The sequence below is a fragment of the Mobula hypostoma genome, chromosome 4 (genome assembly GCF_963921235.1).
Source record: "Mobula hypostoma chromosome 4, sMobHyp1.1, whole genome shotgun sequence".
NCBI lineage: Eukaryota > Metazoa > Chordata > Chondrichthyes > Myliobatiformes > Myliobatidae > Mobula > Mobula hypostoma.
The window spans coordinates 120,771,713-120,793,842 of NC_086100.1; positions in this window are offsets into that span (position 1 = coordinate 120,771,713).

Here is a 22,130-nt window from a genome sequence, read left to right on the forward strand (position 1 = left end):
AACAAAAAAATAATTCTACTAACCAAAAAAAGAGAAAAAAGAACATTGAGAGCACAGCCCTGGAGCTATACGCCATACAAGCTTCCATAAAAGAAAAACATCAATCCACCAACCAAATCCAATTACACACAAATCAGAAGGGGACCATCTTAATTAACTCAAATCAAATGATAGTAGCTGGCAAAAGAACCCTACCTTTTCTCAAAGTCACCAACATTTCTATCAAGACAACCAACCATATTTGTGACCTGCTTCTTAGCTAGCTCATCTGACTTTTTTTTAAACTTTGGTCCACTGACAAGCACAGCTTATCGAGTTAAAAAGGAAAACCTTTGACTGAGGTCCTCTTCAACATTTGGATCCTTACCCTCACACTTTCATTTTTGGGATGTTCCCTGTTGTCCTTTTGTAATGCTCAATCTTATTACAGTTAGTATTGCTGATATTTCAAACATGCAATCATAGATTTCAGCACCCCAGTTACCTCTGCCAGTTGACAATGAGTTGTGTTAAGCAGATAGTTTTTAATTTGGTACAGTAGGGTGACTTTTTTGACTAGAGTCAAATCTTTTCATGGTATCTTGACAAGGGTCTGAAAGTTTTTAAGTCAAAATAAAAAGAACTAAATGATCAAAAATCACTGTGTTTTGAATTGGCACCCATCAGCGCAAATGGATAACACAACACAAGTACATGCAACTGGTGCTATTTAAAATTGTTCTCTCTAAGCATGGCGTAGTGTCTAATGGCCACACGTGCGGGTGACTAATGCTAGTTAGAAACTGTTCAGCAACAGTCTCCTGTCCCAATTGAGTAGCATGGTGTCCCAAATAAACAAAGAGAATCCCAGCTATCTTATTGATTCGTTTTTGTTCTTTAAGAGTTGTCCCAAAGAAGCAGCAGCCCTGATGAGCCAATGGCCCAATTAACTGGAATCCACTGTATTTATAAAGAGGAAATAAAATCTGCTATGCCATTAGACTACCATCACAACATGATCAAAGTGTTCTTCAGCTAACTGACTGAATGCTTTACTGAGCAAATAGTGCATTGCCTTCTGGACTTAACTAGTGGCACAAAAACATATAGACAGCCTTAAAAGTATCCTTTCTTTTGCCCAACAATTGTTGAGATTGAGAGCACAACAATTTTCAGTTTTCAAATTTGTTGAGAGAATATGGTGAAATAGTTTCCAGGTTTTGCCCATCTTAATCGTAATTGAAAAAAAGACCTCCCATTAATCTTCACTTTGATGAGTTAAGGGCAAGTCACATTTTCCATCATTAGGTTAACCCAGCTGTGAGCACTTACTGCCAATGGTCTAAAAATCATAAATTGAGCCAATTATTTTGGAGAACTACAGTCAATGAAAGCAATGTTCCTACTCTAGTTACAAGATAATGAGGTGAATTGTACTTACAGCTAGCCAACAGTTCCACAAAGAACTGCCAGCTATCTCTTCCTCATGGATCAGATGATCACAGACTTCAATACCTGTCCTTTGGAAAAATGAACATGAGAGACCAATTATAGGTACCTACAACCTTCTACCCCAGCACTGGATTTACCATTGACTCCAGCGTGTTGACCTAAGAAACTAGATTCAATTCCAAGCCAGATCTTCAACTTCATACCAATCTTGGCTGTATTCATTTGAATGGGATCACCACCCTTGAATAAAAGGATAACTGGAAGCAAGTGGATTAAGTACAATGTTTTATGTTACCTTTATATTTCTATTTTATTTTGGTAATCTAAGGTATGTTTTATTTTTTTCCAATGATTTAACTCTTAATGATCTATTTTTTACATGACTTTTACCAATAAAGATATTTAATAATTACTCAAAGGCCTTTGAAACCAGTATGCTTGCTGCCAACAGGCCAAGGTCTTGGAACAGGGCCCCAGGTTCTGTCATCTGAAACCTAGTTGTTTCTCAGAATCACTCAGCCTCGTGGGATAGCAGCAGTCTCCACCTCTTCAAGCCAGTTAAGCCCCTGAGAGCAGCGAAAGGTAAATGAAGCTACAGGGAAACTGGGAGCGGGAATGGGTGGAGTGCCAGGGGGTGGAAGCTTAGGCCTCATTGAGCACTGTTCAGCCTGGAGTAACCGAGCCACTGCTCCAATGTATGCAAAGAGCAGAGACTGGAGAAATGGCACAAGGCTTCAGATCTGATTCTCCATTATCACCCCATTGGAGCATAGGCATCTGCTCAGAGTATGAACTTAGGGACTTTATACTTGAGATTGACACCAACTCCAGTCTTACTTACAAACTTCCAAATATAACATTATAAGGTGACTTCTGCAAGCTAACACTTATAAGTGTGGAAACTCACCTAACAAACTAAAAACTGAAGCAACAAACAATTTGCTGGAGGAATTCACCAGGCCAAGCAGCCTCCGTGGGAGGAAAGTAGTTTTCAACATTTCAGGTCAAACCTCTTCATCAGGACTAAGGGTGGAGATGGCAAGTAGCTAGAAAAAGAGGAGAGGGGCAGTGGTGAAGAGGTGAGTAGGGGTGTACAGGTGAATGGCAGACCGAGAAGGGGAGAAGGGCAATAGGCAGATTGAGCCATGTCAGGGAGGAGGAAAGGGAAGTATGGAGTTGTAAAATAGAATAGAAGAGATAAACAGAAACACAAACGCTGCCAGGTCTGATATCTGTTAAGTAAAAGTGATCATGGGAACCATAGCACTGGAAGTCTTCTGACATGTCGGTTCATGGCCTCCTCTTGTGCCAAGATGAGGCCATCCTCAGGGTGGAGGAGCTACACCTTATATGCCATCTGGGTAGCCCCCAACCGGAAAATCAATTTCTCCTTCCCATAAACAAATTTCACACCACCCATCCTCTATTTCCCATTCTGATCTTATACTCCTTCTCACCCTGCCAACTCTTCCCCCAGATCCCTTCCTCCCTTCCTTTTTCCTATAGTCCATTCTTCTCTCCTACCAGATTCTTTCTTCTCCAGTCCTTAACCTTTCCCACCCTATCACATTCCACCTAGCCTCCTTCATCTCCCCCCACCTTTTTATTCTGGCAACTTCCTCCTTCCTTCTCAATTCTGAAGAAGGGTTTCGACCCAAAATGATGACTGTTTATTCACTTCCATAGATGCTGCCTGACCTGCTGAGTTCCTCTGGCATTTTGTGTGTGTATGCTTGTGCTTTGGATTTCCAGCATAGTCTTAGTATTCCTGCTTATCACTCTCCTGGTAGTATTCACCTTCACTGTTCTGTTCCCCCACCTCATTCCAGCTACCTTTTTTAATGTCTGTCTCCATCCATCATCCACCTGCCGCTCTGTCCAAACTCCACCCTTCTCTCTTACCTACCTAGCTGAATCTGCCCATTGTCCTTCACACCTCCTTCACCACCAACCACTTACTAATTCCTCTCCTGGCATTCCAGCTGTCCTCTTTAGGCTGGCTAGCTTCGTTCTCCTTTCTTAGTCCTGATGCATATTTTCAATCCAAAACACCAACAATTCCTTCTCTCCTCCAATGCTGAATTTGTTTACTACTCTAGATTCCAGCACCTGCAGATCAGAACCTGACTCTGGAGCTCTCTGTACTAAGGAGGAACTCTCTTAGTTTTCCAACAGCTAAGATTAATTAAACATGGAAATGCTTGATTTAGTCTCCAATCAAATGACACCTGCAACAGGTATTTTGCCTTAAACAAGTTATGCTTAAAATTACCAGCATATTTGTAACAGCTATTTCCATTAGCCAAGGTGAGTATTTCCTTATCACATGGCTTATATATCAAACAATTTTGGTTCTAATTATCCCAAAAATCAAGTAAATGCCTTATTGATCACAGAGGTCTTAGGTGTTCCGCAGGAAATTATCATATTTCAAAATAATTTTCACATTTCATGGGTATAAAATGAAATACAACAGTTGTCAGTGCAGATGTTAAACCAGATGCTGGTATTTATTATGACTTTTTATCATGGAATATACTGTATTTGCTAACATTTGACAACTTTTCTGTCTTTAATTTTTTGTTAATCCCTGGATAAGTCCTTTCTTAACTTCTAAAATTCTCCCAATCTTTGTGTATACTGCAGTTATATTCAAGACTATTATTATTTTTCCTTTCAGTTTGATACCACTATTAACTTCATTAATTAGGCACATGTTCCATTTACACTGGCCATATTAGGCTCCATTCACAATGGAGTCTTTATTCCTTAATGATGGATATCATTGTTGAGAATAACAAAGCATTTCCTTAAATATTAGCTATTACTGTCATATTTTCGTGATGTTTGTAATTGTGCTTCCTTCATTTGGAACTTCTAATTTTGAGCCGACATTTGTCACTTTCAAATGAAATACTATATATCATTCAATCTTGTCCTGACCATTGTCTGCCAAAGGATATTTTGTTATGAGGTTGCTAATTAACTCTTCCTCGAGCACACAATCAGATCAAAAGTATTCTGTTCCTTTGTGGGGTCCACATTGTACTGCAATGCAATATTTCAAGTGCATTCCAATTGGCTTTGGCATTATTCCGGAGGAATGGAAAATTGCCAATGTCACTCCACTAGTCAAGAAGGGAGAAAAGCAGAAAAAAGAAAATTACAGGCCAGTTTGTCTGAACTCAGTGGTTGGGAAGATGTTGGAGTTGATTTTATTAAGGATGTGGTCTTGGGGTTCTTAGAGGCACATCATAAAATAGGCTGTAGTCAGCATGGTTTCCTTAAGGAAAAATCTTGCCTGACAAACCTGTTGGCATTCTTTGAAGAAATAACAAGCAGAATAGATAAAGGAGAATCAATGGATGTTATGTACTTGGATTTTCAGAAGACCTTTGACAAAGTGCCACACATAAGGCTGCTTAACAAGTTAAGAATCCATGGTATTACTGGAAAGATTCTAGCACAGATAAGGCATTAGCTGACTGGCAGGAGGCATAGAACGGGAATAAAGGGAGACTTTTCTGGTTGACTGCTAGTGATGTGGTGTTCCACAAGGATATGTTTTGGGACCACTTCTTTTAATGTTATATATCAATGATTTGGATGATGGTATTGATGGCTTTGTGGCAAGTTTGTGTACAATACAAAGATAGGTAGAGTAGCAGGTAGTTTTGAAGAAGCAGAGAAGCTACAGAAGAACTTAGACAGATTAGGATAATGGGCAAAAAGTGGCAAATGGAATATAGTGTTGGGAAGTGTATGGCCATTCACTTTTGTAGAAGAAATAAAACAGTAAACTATTTTATAAATAGAGAGAAAATTCAAAAGACGGAGGCACAAAGAGACTTGGAAGTCTTTGTTCCGGATTCCCTAAAGGTTATTTTGCAGTCTGAGTTGGTAGTGAGGAAGGCAAATGCAAGTCTCATTCATTTCGAGAGGACTAGAATATAAAAACAAGGATGTAATTTTGAGGTTTTATAAAGCACTGGCGAGGCTTCATTTGGACTATTGTGAGCAGTTTTGGGGCCCCTTATCCAAGAAAGGATGTGCTGACTTGAAGAGGATTCAAAGGAGGTTCAAGAAATTTATTCTGGGATAGAAAGGCTTCCCATGTGAGGGGCATTTGATGGCTTTAGGCTTCTATTCAATGGAATTGAGAAGAATGGAAAGTGACCTCATTGAAACCTATTGAATGTTGGAAGTCCTCAATAGGGTGGATGTGGAGAGGATGTTTCCTATAATGGAGGAGTCTAAGATCAGAGGGCACAGCCTCAAAATAGAGGGACTGCCATTTAGAACTGAGATGAGGAGGAATCTCTTGAGCCAGAGAGTGGTGAATCTGTGGAATTCAATGCCACAGTCAGCTGTGGAGGCCAAGTCAGTGGGTATGTTTACAACATAGAACATAGAGCATAGAATAGTACAGCACAGTACAGGCCCTTTGGCCCACAATGTTGTGCTGACCCTCAAGCCCTGCTTCCCATATAACCCCCCACCTTAAATTCCTCCATATACCTGTCTAGTAGTCTCTTAAACTTCACGAGTGTACCTGCCTCCACCGCTGACTCAGGCAGTGCATTCCACACACCAACCACTCTCTGAGTGAAAAAACCTTCCTCTAATATCCCCCTTGAACTTCCCACCCCTTACCTTAAAGCCATGTCCTCTTGTATTGAGCAGTGGTGCCCTGGGGAAGAGGCGCTGACTATCCACTCGATCTATTCCTCCTGATATCTTGTACACCTCTATCATGTCTCCTCTCATCCTCCTTCTCTCCAAAGAGTAAAACCCTAGCTCCCTTAATCTCTGATCATAATGCATACCCTCTAAACCAGGCAGCATCCTGGTAAATCTCCTCTGTACCCTTTCCAATGCTTCCACATTCTTCCTATAGTGAGGCGACCAGAACTGGACACAGTACTCCAAGTGTGGCTTAACCAGAGTTTTATAGAGCTGCATCATTACCCCGCGACTCTTAAACTCTATCCCTCGACTTATGAAAGCTAACACCCCATATGCTTTCTTAACTACCCTATCTACCTGTGAGGCAACTTTCAAGGATCTGTGGACATGTACCCCCAGATCCCTCTGCTCTTCCACACTACCAAGTATCCTGCCATTTACTTTGTACTCTGCCTTGGAGTTTGTCCTTCCAAAGTGTACCACCCCACACTTCTTCAGGTTGAACTCCATCTGACACATGTCAGCCCACTTCTGCATCCTATCAATGTCTCTCTGCAATCTTTGACAATCCTCTACACTATCCATAACACCACCAACCTTTGTGTCGTCTGCAAACTTGCCAACCCACCCCTTTACCCCAACATCCAGGTCGTTAATAAAAATCACAAAAAGTAGAGGTCCCAGAACAGATCCTTGTGGGACACCACTAGTCACAACCCTCCAATTTGAATGCACTCCCACCACCACAACCCTCTGCCTTCTGCAGGCAAGCCAATTCTGAATCCACCTGGCCAAACTTCCCTGGATCCCATGTCTTCTGACTTTCTGAATAAGCCTACCATGTGGAACCTTGTCAAATGCCTTACTAAAATCCATATAGATCACATCCATTGCACTACCCTCATCTACATGCCTGGTCACCTCCTCAAAGAACTCTATCAGGCTTGTTAGACACGATCTGCCCTTCACAAAGCCACACTGACTGTCTCTGATCAGACCATGATTCTCTAAATGCCCATAGATCCTACCTCTAAGAATCTTTTCCAACAGCTTTCCCACCACAGACGTAAGGCTCATTGGTCAGAGTCAGAGGTTGATAGATTCTTGATTAGTCAGGGCATGAAGGGATATGGAGAGAAGGCAGGAGATTGAGAGTGAGAGGGAAAGTGGATTAGCCATGATGAAATGGTTGAGCTGACTTGATGGGCCAAGTGGCTTAATTCTGTTCCTATACCTTATGGTCTCATGATCTAAATCAGGGGTCCCCAACCTTCTACACATCGCAGACCAGTTTAATATTGACAATATTCTTGCAGACCTCGCGTGCATTCAAGTTCAACAGTGGGCGTGACAGGGTAGGAGGAAAGGTGCAGCTGACTCATATCGGTTCATATCACCAAATCATACTGTTTCCTCACAGCCCGGTAGCACATGCTCGCAGCCTGGTACCGGTCCGTGGCCCAGTGGTTGGGAACCACTGATCTAAATTATCCTCAATGCTACCTTTTAACAATTAGTTTGCTAAATCTATGTGAAGATTAAAGTTATTCACAATATAAATTTACTTTTGTTACAAACTTTTCATATTTCTCACATCTGGTCTTTATCTGTACAATTATATACAGTAGCCACTGTTAGGGATCTATGCCCTACTTGTGCCAATAATGTATTCATTATTCTTTAGATTCATCCAGTCTGATTCTACTCTGATTTTCTGAACCAGGATCATTCCTCACTGCAGCACTGACACTATTCTTTATGATCAGATCTCCTTTGCCATTCCGTCTATCCATCTAAAATGTCAAGTAACTTAGAATATTCGATTTCTTAACTGGGTCTTCCTTAGTCACGACACTCTAATGCAGTGGAGCACAATATTTTTGCAATGGGGACCGAAATTACAGTTCAAGCCACCTCTAACGGCCATTCATAGGAAATACATTTTATGTTGTCACCATTACTTTAAGCATAGTATGGTTCCTTCCTTCCTTACCCAGGTTAACAAAAGGTCAAGCTGAACAAGAGTCACTGGTGCCATGGTTGACCCAGGGATTTAATAAGCAATGCATCTTTATTTAATATAGGAGCTGATCCTCTCTGCTCTGTGTTACAAGCTGAATCCTGTAACCCTGTAACTACCTCTTTGGTCAGTCCACTACAATCCAATCTGGCCTGACTTCTCTTGACTGAACAGGTGTCCATCCTGGCTGCAATCTCTGTCACGGTGGCTGCCAGCATTTGTAGGTGGCTTACCAGGCCATCTTTCCCCGACATCAGTTCCTTGTGTCAGAGACATCTTACTTTTAAAACAACATCTGGTGAATTATTATCTACAGGAACTGGAGTTTCCCCTTTAATCTCACGTTGTTCAAACCACCCCTCCGTCGGCATGAGCATGTTGAAATTCAACTTGATCTACCTGCACCTTATCTTTAGTCTACCTTGATATCTTCTTTTAGGCCTACATTGCGTTTGATCTAAATGTAATATCTTAAAACGTTAAATTAATTCAAAGAAAATGCGGGATGTCCAAAATACAGGTGTAACTTCATGTTTTAGTTTAAGTGAAGAGCGCACATATCATGTGACATCATGATGACGTATGCAACTAATACATTTTTACATATAACACATAATTAATTATTTAAAGAGCAAAAATGTTTAATTAAATAACAGATATACAAGATTACTCAAATATTATTGAAATATCAAATATGTGAAACTCCTCCCTGCTTGGCTATATACTCCAACTCAACAGAGAATTCATTGCAACACAATATACTATATAATGCAACAACTATAGATTACAGCACAGTAAACTTCAAATTGTCCCATTCAGAGCAAAAGATTTAATCACTCTGAAGGATTTCTTACTCTTGTGGGATAATGTCTTTCCTAACAAAAAAGGTCAATATGCTTGACAAGTGTGAATTGTGACTGTGAAACAATCTCAGGTTCTGGGGCCTCCTCTGTGCTGGTTGTAGGAGTTGACCCTGATGCCGCAGGAAGTAGTTCTGATCATGGCAGCCGCCTTTCTTTGTCTGTACATCTTGATCTTGGGAAGGTGATTTAGTTCACTGGGGGAGTATTACCTTATTAATTCTTCTATTGCTCCCTTTACAACCTGTTCTCTCCTCTTAGTTTCCTGATACACAACCTCATCTGATGAATCCTCTGCTTTTGTAACTCCATTGACTCCTTTCTTCTTGGCCTTCCATTCATCCAGCTGGGCTTTGATTTTTGCATCTACTTTTACTATCAACTTTTTGCTTCCCACTTGAAGTTCATTCAATAACTTCAATGCACACAGAGTAGATTTTGGTTCTTTATACTCACAGAAGTCGAATGCTTGCAACTTTCCTGAACCTCCTTGAACTCTCTTCCAGCTTAAAACCAAGCCATATTTCACAAGAAACTGCCTGATTACCCTGTCAGAAGCTTTCTCAGATACATCGCCTACACAGACTGTTGAACCACAATGGAGGAGGCCCCTGAACTTGAGATTATTTCACAGTCAGACTACTACGCTTTCACACTTCCTCTGACCAGCATGGTCCTTCCTTGATCCAACATGTTTTCTAACTGGAGGAACAGAGATTGACACCAATGCCCATTTCCCTTTGTAGGGCAACAGTAGGTGGTGAGACAGTTGTGGCATCATCCAGTACCTTTCTTAACTCACTTTCATGTGGTTTAATTGCAGGGTATGTAGCATGCAAATAGTGGATGGATCTCCAGTGAGGTTGTAGTAGTCACAGCCACTCACATCCCCACAAAGCTGGCCCTCATGTTTTTACTATATGCAAGCTCAAAGTGGCTTGTTGGTTTTGTATTTCACTATCACGATTGTCAATCCCACATTAATTATCTTTTCTCCAGTATAAATTCTTACTTAGATATCTGCAGGCTTCAGTTTGGTATCTTTGAAATGCCTCTCAAATTCATTATGTAGAATGGCAGAAACACCTAAGCCTGTGTTCAATTCCATTTTATTGTTTGTCTATTGTTAATTTTCACACTGTAGATCTCAAGGCTGGCCAGTCCTGTGTCACTCGAATCATTATCAGAATTTTCATTAACAGAATGCAGTTTAGTGCTCTTTTTGAAACTGCAACATGTCTTTTTATCTTTTTCTCTTCTCTGCACAGTTTGTTTATTTTTCTCTCCTCGATATGCTCTTTGTACGTGTCTGACTTTGTTACATTATTCTGCAAGTTTCACCTTTAAATCTGCATTTGTTTGGTGTATGTGAGCGCCTGCCACAACAGTAACACAATTATTCCTTAGATCCTGATTTCTGTTTAGATTATACAATTTTGTTCACTCTCACTTTCTTTCCTGACTGCGACTCAATTGCGTCTCTGTCTTCAGTTTCCATTGAAATAGCGATTTCCAATGCTTGCTTGAATGTAACTCTGCTTCAGTTAGGAACCAATTTTCAATGCTTTCTTTTAAGATTACACAAACTAAGCAATCTCTCAATGCATTATTAAGCCAATCACTGAACTGACCATATCTTCAATTCAGTCACATACACTGAAATGGTCTCCCCTTCCTTCTGATTTCTCTTACAAAACCTAAACCATTCTGCGATTAGCAAAGGCTTTAGTTTTAAACGTCCCTGCTGCATTACTTTTATAATTGTAGGAAAGCTCATTTCTACAGGTTTGATTAGAGCAATCAAATTTCAAAGTAAACTGTGCCTTTAAACCCAATGAACTCAGCAAAATTGGCACTCGCTTCTCTTTGGCTATTTCATTTCCTTCAAAATACTGTTTCAATAGCTCAGTATACATGAGCTAATTGCTTGTTATGTAATCAAACCCGTCAATCTTTCTGATATAGCCAGCCACTTCTGATTTGTTTTAATGATAAGTATCACCCATTACTCACAGTTTATGAACCTAAATTCTTCTGTTAACAGCTTTTAAATAAACTTGACTGTATCTTCCCCTCTGAATACTGTCTCTTTGTGTGCTGGGGTGCCTTTCTTGACTTGCCAATGCTCTCACTGCATTTTATTTTAGTTTGAACATCTCACTGCGTTTACCAAATCAGTAGCTGTCTTGGGTTCATTTTAAAATACCTCGTCGCGAATGTTATATTTTGTAACTTCAAAACATTAAGCTAATTCAAAAGAAGACACAAGGGTCTAGGAAAACAAGTGTAGCTCGAGTTTACTTTGAGCGAGGCACCCAGAATTCCTACAATAACATGATGACATATGCAATTAACATATTCTTACATATAACTCGTAATTAATTATTTAAATGAACAAGAATGCTTAATTAAACTATATATAGTATATATACATTATTACTAAAATATTATTGAAATATCAAATATACAACACACAAATAGAATTATAATTATATAATAATCTGGAAGGAGCTGGCATCAGCAAACAATGCAGACAAGGGCACATCCACCAGACAGTTCACAAAACTACTTCTCTCACTTCTTTTACATTTTTTCATTCGTGTAGTTCTGCTACTTTTGAAGCCTCATTTGGTGATGTGTTTTCAGGCTGATTAAGCAATCTGGCGCTTTGCTGTCTCCAAGATTGTTCCGTACAACCTCAAGCGAAGTATGCTGCCTTGAGGCTAAGAGACCTGGGTGCGGAGCACGAGCGCATGGTCGATTCAATTTTTTGCCGATTAAAGTGCCGAGCAGATTGAAATCATTGAGGTGAGTGTAGAAGGTGAGTGGATGCTCAGCAGCTTCTACCACCCTCTCACTTGCTGCTGCCAGAGGAAGGTGTTTTTTCATAGAGAAACATAGGAACAAAGAAATCTACAGCACATTACGGGCCCTTTGACCCACAATGTTGTGCCGATCATGTAACCTACTCTAGAAACTGCCTAGAGTTACTCCACCACATAGACCCCTATGTTTCTGAGTTCCATGTACCAATATAATGCTCTCTCTCTCTCTCTCTCTCTCTCCCTCCCTCCCTCTCTCTCTCTCTCTCTCTCTCTCTCCCTCTCCCTCTCCCTCTCCCTCTCCCTCTCTCTCTCTCTCTCTCTCTCTCTCTCTCTCTCCCTCTCTCTCTCTCTCTCTCTCTCTCTCTCTCTCTCTCTCTCACTCCATCTCGCTTGAAAGACCTTGTGGAAAGACCTTGCCTCGGAGGATGGTGCTGGATTTCTGGCTTTTGGGCAAGGTTTGATGGTGATGGTTTGTGGATTGGACTCTCTAGTTCACATTATGATGTGCTTCTGGTTTCTGATTACTCCTTTTTTTAGTTGCTATTTTGGGCGACTTCGAATCAAGACAGCCTGCAGATAGTGAACACTGAGCTGAACTGAATATGACTGGACTTTTTCGGTTTTGTGTTTTATGTTCCGTGTTTTTCACTCACCTTTTTGTTTCTGCTTTTTGCTATTTTTTTTTGCATGTGGGATGTTTTGATGTTTTTCTGTGAATGGGTTCGATGGTTCTTCTTTGTTTCGTGACTGTCTGTAGGGAAGACAAATCCTGAGGTTGTATACTGCATACATACTTTAATAATAAATGTGCTTTGAATCTGAATTCAGTTAGGAAATTGTAATCTCAATACATCATATGGTTGTAACTGAGTTCCATCACAAACAGAAAAGTAAACTTTCCATACTGCTACCTCTTCACTGCACCTTTTGAATGCACTGTTTTTATTCAATTATCGTAATAATCTGAGTTTACTATTCTAGTATTGCTGACAAAATGTCAATTAACAAACTTTAAACACCAGAGATTCTACAAATTCTGGAAATCCAGAGCATCACACATAATGCTGGAGGAACTCAACAGGTCAGGCAACATCTATGGAGAGGAATACGCAGTCAACAATTCAGCCCAAAACCCTTCATGAGGAAGGGGGAGAAACCAGAATAAGAAGCCAGCAGGGGCAGAGGAAGGAGGGAAGCTGGTAAGTGATAGGTGAAACCAGGTGAGGGGAAGGGGGAAATGAAGTGAGAAGCTGGGATGCGACAGGTGGAAGAAGTAAAGGGCTGAAGACGAATCTAATAGGTGAGGAGAATAGACCAGTGCAACCTTCTCTACATCAATGAGACTCGACGTAGATTGGGGAAGCTCTTTGATGAGCACCTTTGCTTCACCAACCATGAAAGTGGGCTTTCCCATTGGCCACCCACTTTAGTTCTACTTTCCATTCCCATTCTAGCATGTCAGTCCATGGCCTCCCGTACAGCCACAATGATGCCACTCTCAAGGTGAAGGAGCAACACCTCATATTCCATCTGTTTAGCCTCCAACCTGACCTCATCAACATCAATTTCTCTAGCTTTCAGTAATACTCCTCCCCCTCCTCCTCTTTCCATTCCCCATTCTAGTTCCCTTTTTATTCCTTCACCTCCCACTGGTGCCCCTCCTCATTTCCTTTCTCCCATGGTCTGTTATCCTCTCCTATCAGATTCTTTCTTCTTCAGCCTTTACCTCTTCTGCCTACCACCTCCCAAGCTTCCTACTTTATTCCCTGAACTTCATTCCAACGTGTTTTTGAACAACAGGGAAATATTACCAGAACTGGAGTGTAGCCGACAACATTCAGTGGTGCCAATACATCAACGGAATCACTGCTTATTACCTTATTCCTTGATAAAAGTACAATAGTTCACTGCACCTTAAAATTAGAAACACTTTCACCAATGGAACACTTGAACATATGTCACCTTAAGTTTCTTATATTTAATGTGCTGATGACAATCTCTCCTGCAAGACAGGAAGGTAGTGGGTTTTTGTCCCGCACCAGAGACTTGAACGCGTAATCTAGGCCAACATTCCAGTGTAGGTCTACAGAAGAAACATGTGCTTAAAGATATTATACTCAAAAAAAACATGCACATGTCATGCCAGTAGGTTTCATTTCTGGTCACTTATGATTTTTTGCAAGCGCCTCGCGCAGGTAACAGTGCCTTTTGGAAGTGTGAATCGCAATGTTTTCTCTATATTCAGCATTATATAATGTGAGTCACACTACCCACTGAAAGTAACCAATCACACATACAGTGCCTATAAAAAGTATTCAACCCCTTTTACAATATTGAATCGCAGTGGATTTCATATGGTTCTTTTTGACACTGACAACAGAAAGAGTCTCTTTGGTATCAAAGTGAAAACAAATCTCTACAAAGTGATCTAAATTAATTACAAATATAAAACACAAAATAATTGAGTGCATGAATATTCACCCCCTTCAAGTCAGTATTTAGAAGATGCACCTTTGGCATCAAATACAGTCTTGAGTCTGTGTGGTTAGGTCTCCACCAGATTTGCACATCTGGACACTGCAATTTTTTCCCATTCTTCTTTACAAAACTGCTCAAGCTCTGTCAGACTGCATGGAGATTGCGAGTAAACAGCCCTTTTCAAGTCCGGCCATAAATCCTCTATTGGATTGAGGACTGGACTCTGACTTGGCACTCCAGGACATTAATTTTGTTCTTTTTAAGACATTCCTGTGTAGCTTTGGCTTTATGCTTGGGGTCATTGTCTTGCTGGAAAACAGATTTTCTCCCAAGTCACAGTTCTCTTCCAGACTGCATCAGGTTTTTTTTCCTCCAGGACTTCTTTGTATTTTTTGCTGCATTAATTTTATCCTCTACCTTCTCAACCCTTCCATGGGCTGCTGCGGTGAAGCATCCCCACAGCATGATGCAGCCACCACCATGCTTCATGGTAATAATGGTGTGTTTTTGATGATGTGCAGTGTTTGGCTTATGTCAAACATAATGTGTAGTCTGATGGCCAAAAAGCTCAATTTTGATTTTATTAGGCAATAGAACCTTCTTCCAGTTGACTTCAGAGTCTCCCATATACCTTCTGGCAAACTCTAGCAAAGATTTCATGTGAGTTTTTTTCAACAGTAGCTTTCTCTTTGCCACTCTCCCATAAAGCTGCAACAGGCGAAACACCTGGGTAACAGTTGTTGTATGCACAGTCTCTCCCACCTCAACCACTGAAGCTTGTAACTCCTCCAGAGTTGTCACAGGTCTCTGGGTGGCCTCCCTCACTAGTCCCCTTCTTCCATGGTCACCCAGTTTTTGAGAAAGGCCTGCTCTAGGCAGATTTACAGCTGTGTCATATCCTTTCCATTTCCTGATGATTGACTTAACTACTCCAAGGGATATTCAGTGACACAGACATTTTCTTGTATCCATCTCCTGACTTGTGCTTTTCAATAACATTTTCACAGAGTTACTTAAAATATTCTTTTGTCTTTATGATGTGGTTTTTGCCAGTATACTGACTCAGCAGAAGTTGGACCTTCCAGATACAGGTGTATTTTTACTACAATCAGTTGAAACACCCTTGACTGCACACAGGTCTCCAAAAACAGATCTCCATTTAATTAATTATGTGACTTCAAAAACCAATTGGCAGCATCCAGTAATGATTTGGTGTGTCATATTAGGGGTATAGGGGGCTCTGGATAGAGGTAGTACCTTTGATGTCTGGCATGCTGCTCCCTACCAGACAGGGTGGACGGGCATCACCGGTTCTCATCAATCTCCTAAATTTCTCACGTGTTGGCTCCAAGCGCCATACCCCGGTAAACCGCTTCAGCTGGCGGGCTAAAGCACGTGAGGGGGTGGTGTTAACATGGCACCACTGGGTGAATGACTTCCATGATGAAGTCATCGGCCGGTGCGGGAAGGTTCTCAGATGAACTATAACGGCCACGTGTTCACGACCAAGACGAGCCACCTAGTTGGAGGAAATTGGCTGTGGTCAAACCTGGAGAGGGATGGGCTGTGCCATGTTTCAGATGCCCAAGACACGCCACATGGTGAGCACACCAAAAAGCAACTTCATACCGGATCGATCGCAGCCCGGGTTACCAATAACCGCGCTATCTGTCTCACACCAGGGCGGACGCGATAAATGTGCTACTGGTGATTCAACACAGAAGATCCGTGGCAGAGAGAACATCACAATCACCACATGGAATGTAAGAACGCTGAACCAAGCAGGGAAACTCAAGGAACTCACACATGAGATGGAAAGATACAATTGGCCCCTCCTCTGGCTCCGTGAAGCCAGATGGAAGAACGCTGGAGAAGTGCATACTGAGGAAGGACATCTACTCTATTATAGCAGAGAAGAGAACAGACATGAAAATAGTGTAGGGTTCCTAGTCAACAAATCCATCAAGAACGCTGTCCTAGGATGCGAACCAACGTCAAGCAGGCTCATAACCATCCACCTGCGAGTAAAGCCATTCAACATCACAGTGCCCCAACAACGGACTATGACATAGAAACATAGAAACATAGAAAATAGGTGCAGGAGTAGGCCATTCGGCCCTTCGAGCCTGCACCGCCATTTATTATGATCATGGCTGATCATCCAACGTAGAACCCCGCCCCAGCCTTCCCTCCATACCCCCTGAACCCCGTAGCCACAAGGGCCATATCTAACTCCCTCTTAAATATAGCCAATGAACTGGCCTCAACTGTTTCCTGTGGCAGAGAATTCCACAGATTCACCACTCTCTGTGTGAAGAAGTTTTTCCTAATCTTGGTCCTAAAAGGCTTCCCCTTTATCCTCAAACTGTGGCCCCTCGTTCTGGACTTCCCCAACATCGGGAACAATCTTCCTGCATCTAGCCTGTCCAATCCCTTTAGGATTTTATACATTTCAATCAGATCCCCCCTCAATCTTCTAAATTCCAACGAGTACAAGCCCAATTCATCCAGTCTTTCTTCATATGAAAGTCCTGCCATCCCAGGAATCAATCTGGTGAACCTTCTTTGTACTCCCTCTATGGCAAGGATGTCTTTCCTCAGATTAGGGGACCAAAACTGCACACAATACTCCAGGTGTGGTCTCACCAAGGCCTTGTACAACTGCAGTAGTACCTCCCTGCTCTTGTACTCGAATCCTCTCGCTATAAATGCCAGCATACCATTCGCCTTTTTCACCGCCTGCTGTACCTGCGTGCCCACTTTCAATGACTGGTGTATAATGACAGCCAGGTCTTGTTTCACCTCCCCTTTTCCTAATCGGCCACCATTCAGATAATAATCTGTTTTCCTATTTTTGCCACCAAAGTGGATAACTTCACATTTATCCACATTAAATTGCATCTGCCATGAATTTGCCCACTCACCCAACCTGTCCAAGTCACTCTGCATCCTCTTAGCATCCTTCTCACAGCTAACACTGCCACCCAGCTTCGTGTCATCCGCAAACTTGGAGATGCTGCATTTAATTCCCTCATCCAAGTCATTAATATATATTGTAAACAACTGGGGTCCCAGCACTGAGCCTTGCGGTACCCCACTAGTCACCGCCTGCCATTCTGAAAAGGTCCCGTTTATTCTCACTCTTTGCTTCCTGTCTGCTAACCAATTCTCCATCCCCATCAATACCTTACCCCCAATACCGTGTGCTTTAAGTTTGCACACTAATCTCCTGTGTGGGACCTTGTCAAAAGCCTTTTGAAAATCCAAATATACCACATCCACTGGTACTCCCCTATCCACTCTACTAGTTACATCCTCAAAAAATTCTATGAGATTCGTCAGACATGATTTTCCTTTCACAAATCCATGCTGACTTTATCCGATCATTTCACCGCTTTCCAAATGTGCTATTATCACATCTTTGATAACTGACTCCAGCAGTTTCCCCACCACCGACGTTAGGCTAACCGGTCTATAATTCCCCGGTTTCTCTCTCCCTCCTTTTTTAAAAAGTGGGGTTACATTAGCCACCCTCCAATCCTCAGGAACTAGTCCAGAATCTAACGAGTTTTGAAAAATTATCACTAATGCATCCACTATTTCTTGGGCTACTTCCTTAAGCACTCTGGGATGCAGACCATCTGGCCCTGGGGATTTATCTGCCTTCAATCCCTTCAATTTACCTAACACCACTTCCCTACTAACATGTATTTCGCTCAGTTCCTCCATCTCACTGGACCCTCTGTCCCCTACTATTTCTAGAAGATTATTTATGTCCTCCTTAGTGAAGACAGAACCAAAGTAATTATTCAATTGGTCTGCCACGTCCTTGCTCCCCATAATCAATTCACTTGTTTCTGTCTGTAGGGGACCTACATTTGCCTTTACCAGTCTTTTCCTTTTTATATATCTATAAAAGCTTTTACAGTCCGTTTTTATGTTCCCTGCCAGTTTTCTCTCATAATCTTTTTTCCCCTTCCTAATTAAGCCCTTTGTCCTCCTCTGCTGAACTCTGAATTTCTCCCAGTCCTCAGGTGAGCCACTTTCTCTGGCTAATTTGTATGCTTCTTCTTTGGAATTGATACTATCACTAATTTCTCTTGTCAGCCACGGGTGCACTACCTTCCTTGATTTATTCTTTTGCCAAACTGGGATGAACAATTGTTGTAGTTCATCCATGCAAGCTTTAGATGCTTGCCATTGCATATCCACCGTCAATCCTTTAAGTGTTATTTGCCAGTCTATCTTAGCTAATTCACATCTCATACCTTCAAAGTTACCCCTCATATATTCCAAGAAATCCTCTTCCTCAGCACCTTTACCAATTTGGTTCACCCAATCTACATGTAGATTGAAGTCACCCATTATAACTGCTGTTCCTTTATTGCACACATTTCTAATTTCCTGTTCAATACCATCTCCGACCTCACTACTACTGTTAGGTGGCCTGTACACAACTCCCACCAGCGTCTTCTGCCCCTTAGTGTTACGCAGCTCTACCCATATCGATTCCACATCTTCCCGGCTTATGTCCTTCCTTTCTATTGCGTTAATCTCTTCTTTAACCAGCAATACCACCCCACCTCCCCTTCCTTCATGTCTATCCCTCCTGAATATTGAATATGACGAAGAACACATGAAGAATTCTATAAGAAACTACAAGATGTTATCGACAAAGTGGCATCCGTTAGTCTTGCGAGACCATGGATCTGCGCCTGGAAAGTCTTCACTGTCCAGGGCGCAGGCCTGGGCAAGGTTGTATGAAAGACCAGCAGTTGCCCATTCAGCAAGTCTCCCCTCTCCACGACACCAATGTTGTCCAAGGGAAGGGCATTAGGACCCATTCAGCTTGGCACCAGTGTCATTGCAGAGCAATGTGTGATTAAGTGCTTTGCTCAAGGACACAACATATTGCCTTGGCTGGGGCTTGAACTCATGACCTTCACGTAGCTAGTCCAATGCCTTAACCACCTGGCCACGTGCCCACACCTGACATGATGGACAAAAATGATATTTTGATCATTCAGGGTGACTGGAATGCCAAGGTGGGCAGAGACACACAAGATGAGTGGGGGGATCTCATCGACCCCTCATGCAATGATACGTCCAATGAGAGGGAACTATGCCTGCTAGAATTTGCCAGTTATAACAACATGGTGCTGTCAAACTCACTTGGAGAGCACAAAGCATCCCAAAGATGGACCTGGCTGCCCCCAGTGGTCAACATCACCAGACTGACTACATCCTGGTGCAAAGGCGGCACAAATCTGGTGTGAACAGACCGAAGACCAGAACATTCCCAGGAACAGACGTGGGCAGTGACCATGACCTTGTCATGATGAACATCAGAGTGCGCTTGAGGAGAATCAACAAGCCAAAAAACAGCCGGCTGAGATTCGACCTTGAAAAACTGAAAGACCCCGCCATCTCTGAAGAATTTTAGGCAGCAATTGGGGGGGAGTTTGCACCAATACTCCTCTTTGACGAAGACCTCGAGACCACCACGAATAACTTTAACACAGTGATGATGGAAACAACAAGCAAGATTCTAGGGAAAAGCTGCTGCAGGTCAAAACCATGGGTCACTAACAGGATACTGGATATGTGCGACAGAAGAAGGAAATTAAAGAAAGAAAAACACAGCAGAGGGAAGAACAGAATATAGGAAAATCAACAAGGAAATCAGAAGGGAAATGAAGGAAGCAAAGCAAAGATGGATAGCCGAGCAATGTGCGGACATTGAACACAGCCTTTCCAACAACAACACAAGGAAGGCATTTCAACTGGTGATTACCAAAGAAAAACAAGCAAAAGTGAACAGCATCCAAGACAAAAATGGCAAAAGTCTCACAGAAGGAAAGGAAATAATGGAAAGGTGGACAGAGTACTGTTCAGAACTGTACAACTACCAGAGCAAAGGGGATCCAAGCATGCGGAATGTACAGGAATCTTCCAGTGAGGATGACTATCCAATCATGTGTGAAGAAGTTGAAGACACAATTAAATCCACTGTGATTCAATGTTGTAAAACAATAACACATGAAAACTTCCAAGAGGTGTGAAATATTTTTATGGGCACTGTACATCTCTTAAAGAAGGGGAAGTAGTGGAAGTGTAAGCTTCCAATCCAACCCAGAGCATTATCCAGCTATGGGTGCACTCAGAGCCACTCGAGCAATGTAGCACAGCTGCAGGTTCACTGATGCAGATTCTCTGGAAGAGGTGATTTAAGTCATCAACCTTAAATATCAGCCCTGTCACTTTCAAATGAAGTACTGTATGTGGACAGATGTACCAGCCCTGGAGAGTGCAAGAGGATGAAAAATACTGCAGGTAGTCCTCACGTTACGACAAGGTGAACAGTTCCTGGGAACTGTTCATAACCCGAACTTTTTGTAAGTCAAGAAAAGAACATAAACAGAGCATGGGATGGGAGAGGTTTAAAGAAGCAGCTGTGATAGGAGACTAAGCTGCTGCCAATCGCCTCACTTATTCACTGAACAAATGAGTGAGTCTGTTCCCAGTTCTGCTCAGCTCAAACCACCCTCCGGTGGTTGTGGCTGCAGGTGTGGGGAGAGAAGGCATGCTGAAATGCACCCATCCCACCCAGCAGAAGATGCCTGCAGCCCCACAGCATCAAGCAAAACCATTCCATCCATCTCCCAAACACTTATGTGTATGTATGGGGTGTCCTTAAGGCACACATGTGTCTGGAACCCAGGGAAGACCAGTACTGCACCTACCCTTTCCATCTGAATGGGTTGTATATGTGCTGACAGGTGGACTGCAGGCTGGTCAAGAGGAAGGGGTTGCTCATTATCAGTCACAGTTTTAACCCTGGGTTACAAAAGACAATAGAACTGCAACATGAGCAGGAATTTCTTCAGCCAGAGAGTGGAGAATCTTTCGAATGTGTTCCCACAGGTGGCTGTGGAGGCCAGGTTAGTGGGAATACTTAAGACAGAGGTTGATAAGATTTTTGATTAGTCAGGGCACGAAGGGATATGGGGAGAGGGCAGGAGACTGGGTTGAGAGTGAAAATGGATTACCATGATGAAATGGCAGAGCAGACTGATATGCCAACTGGCCTATTCTGCTCCTATATCTTATGGCCTATTTATGAATGAACCAGTATAAATTGCTGCCATTTTTTCCACAATGATACAAGTTAAAATTATCATCTTGTTCAAATTCCTGCTGCAAACCTTAGGCTTCAGATGGATAGGTAGCAGAGTGGTGCAGCTAATGTACTCATTGTCTCATGGTGCTGCTTCAATGTAGCAACATTATGACCATTTTGCTCTCCAACTGATAATTATTTGTTTTAATTGTGATTCTTTCTTGGATAATTTTGTTATGACTCACTTTTAACATATCTTATTTGTGAGTATGGTGCCTGACTCAGTGGGCACGTGGCCAAGTGGTTAAGGCATTCGTCTAGTGATCTGAAGGTCGCTATTTCGAGCCTCAGCTGTGGCAGCATGTTTGTGTCCTTGAGCAAGGCACTTAATCACACATTGCTGTAGTGTCTGTGTGAGGAGTGGCGCCCCACACAGATTTCCAATCTGTGCCTTGTAAGGCTTGAAAATGCCCTCTCATGGTCTGAGTCGACGTTCCCCTCCTTCCTATGTGTCACTGCTGATGCTACTTCTGTTTTTTGCTGCACCTGCATATACATGTACTGTGCATATGACAATAAACCTGACCTCGAAACTCTGCAACTTTTAACTCAATTCAATCCTGATTTCATATGCTATCTGCATGGAGCTTGCCCGTTCTCCCTGTGATCAGAATGGCTTACTTTAAGTGCTCCGGTGTCCTCCCCGAAGC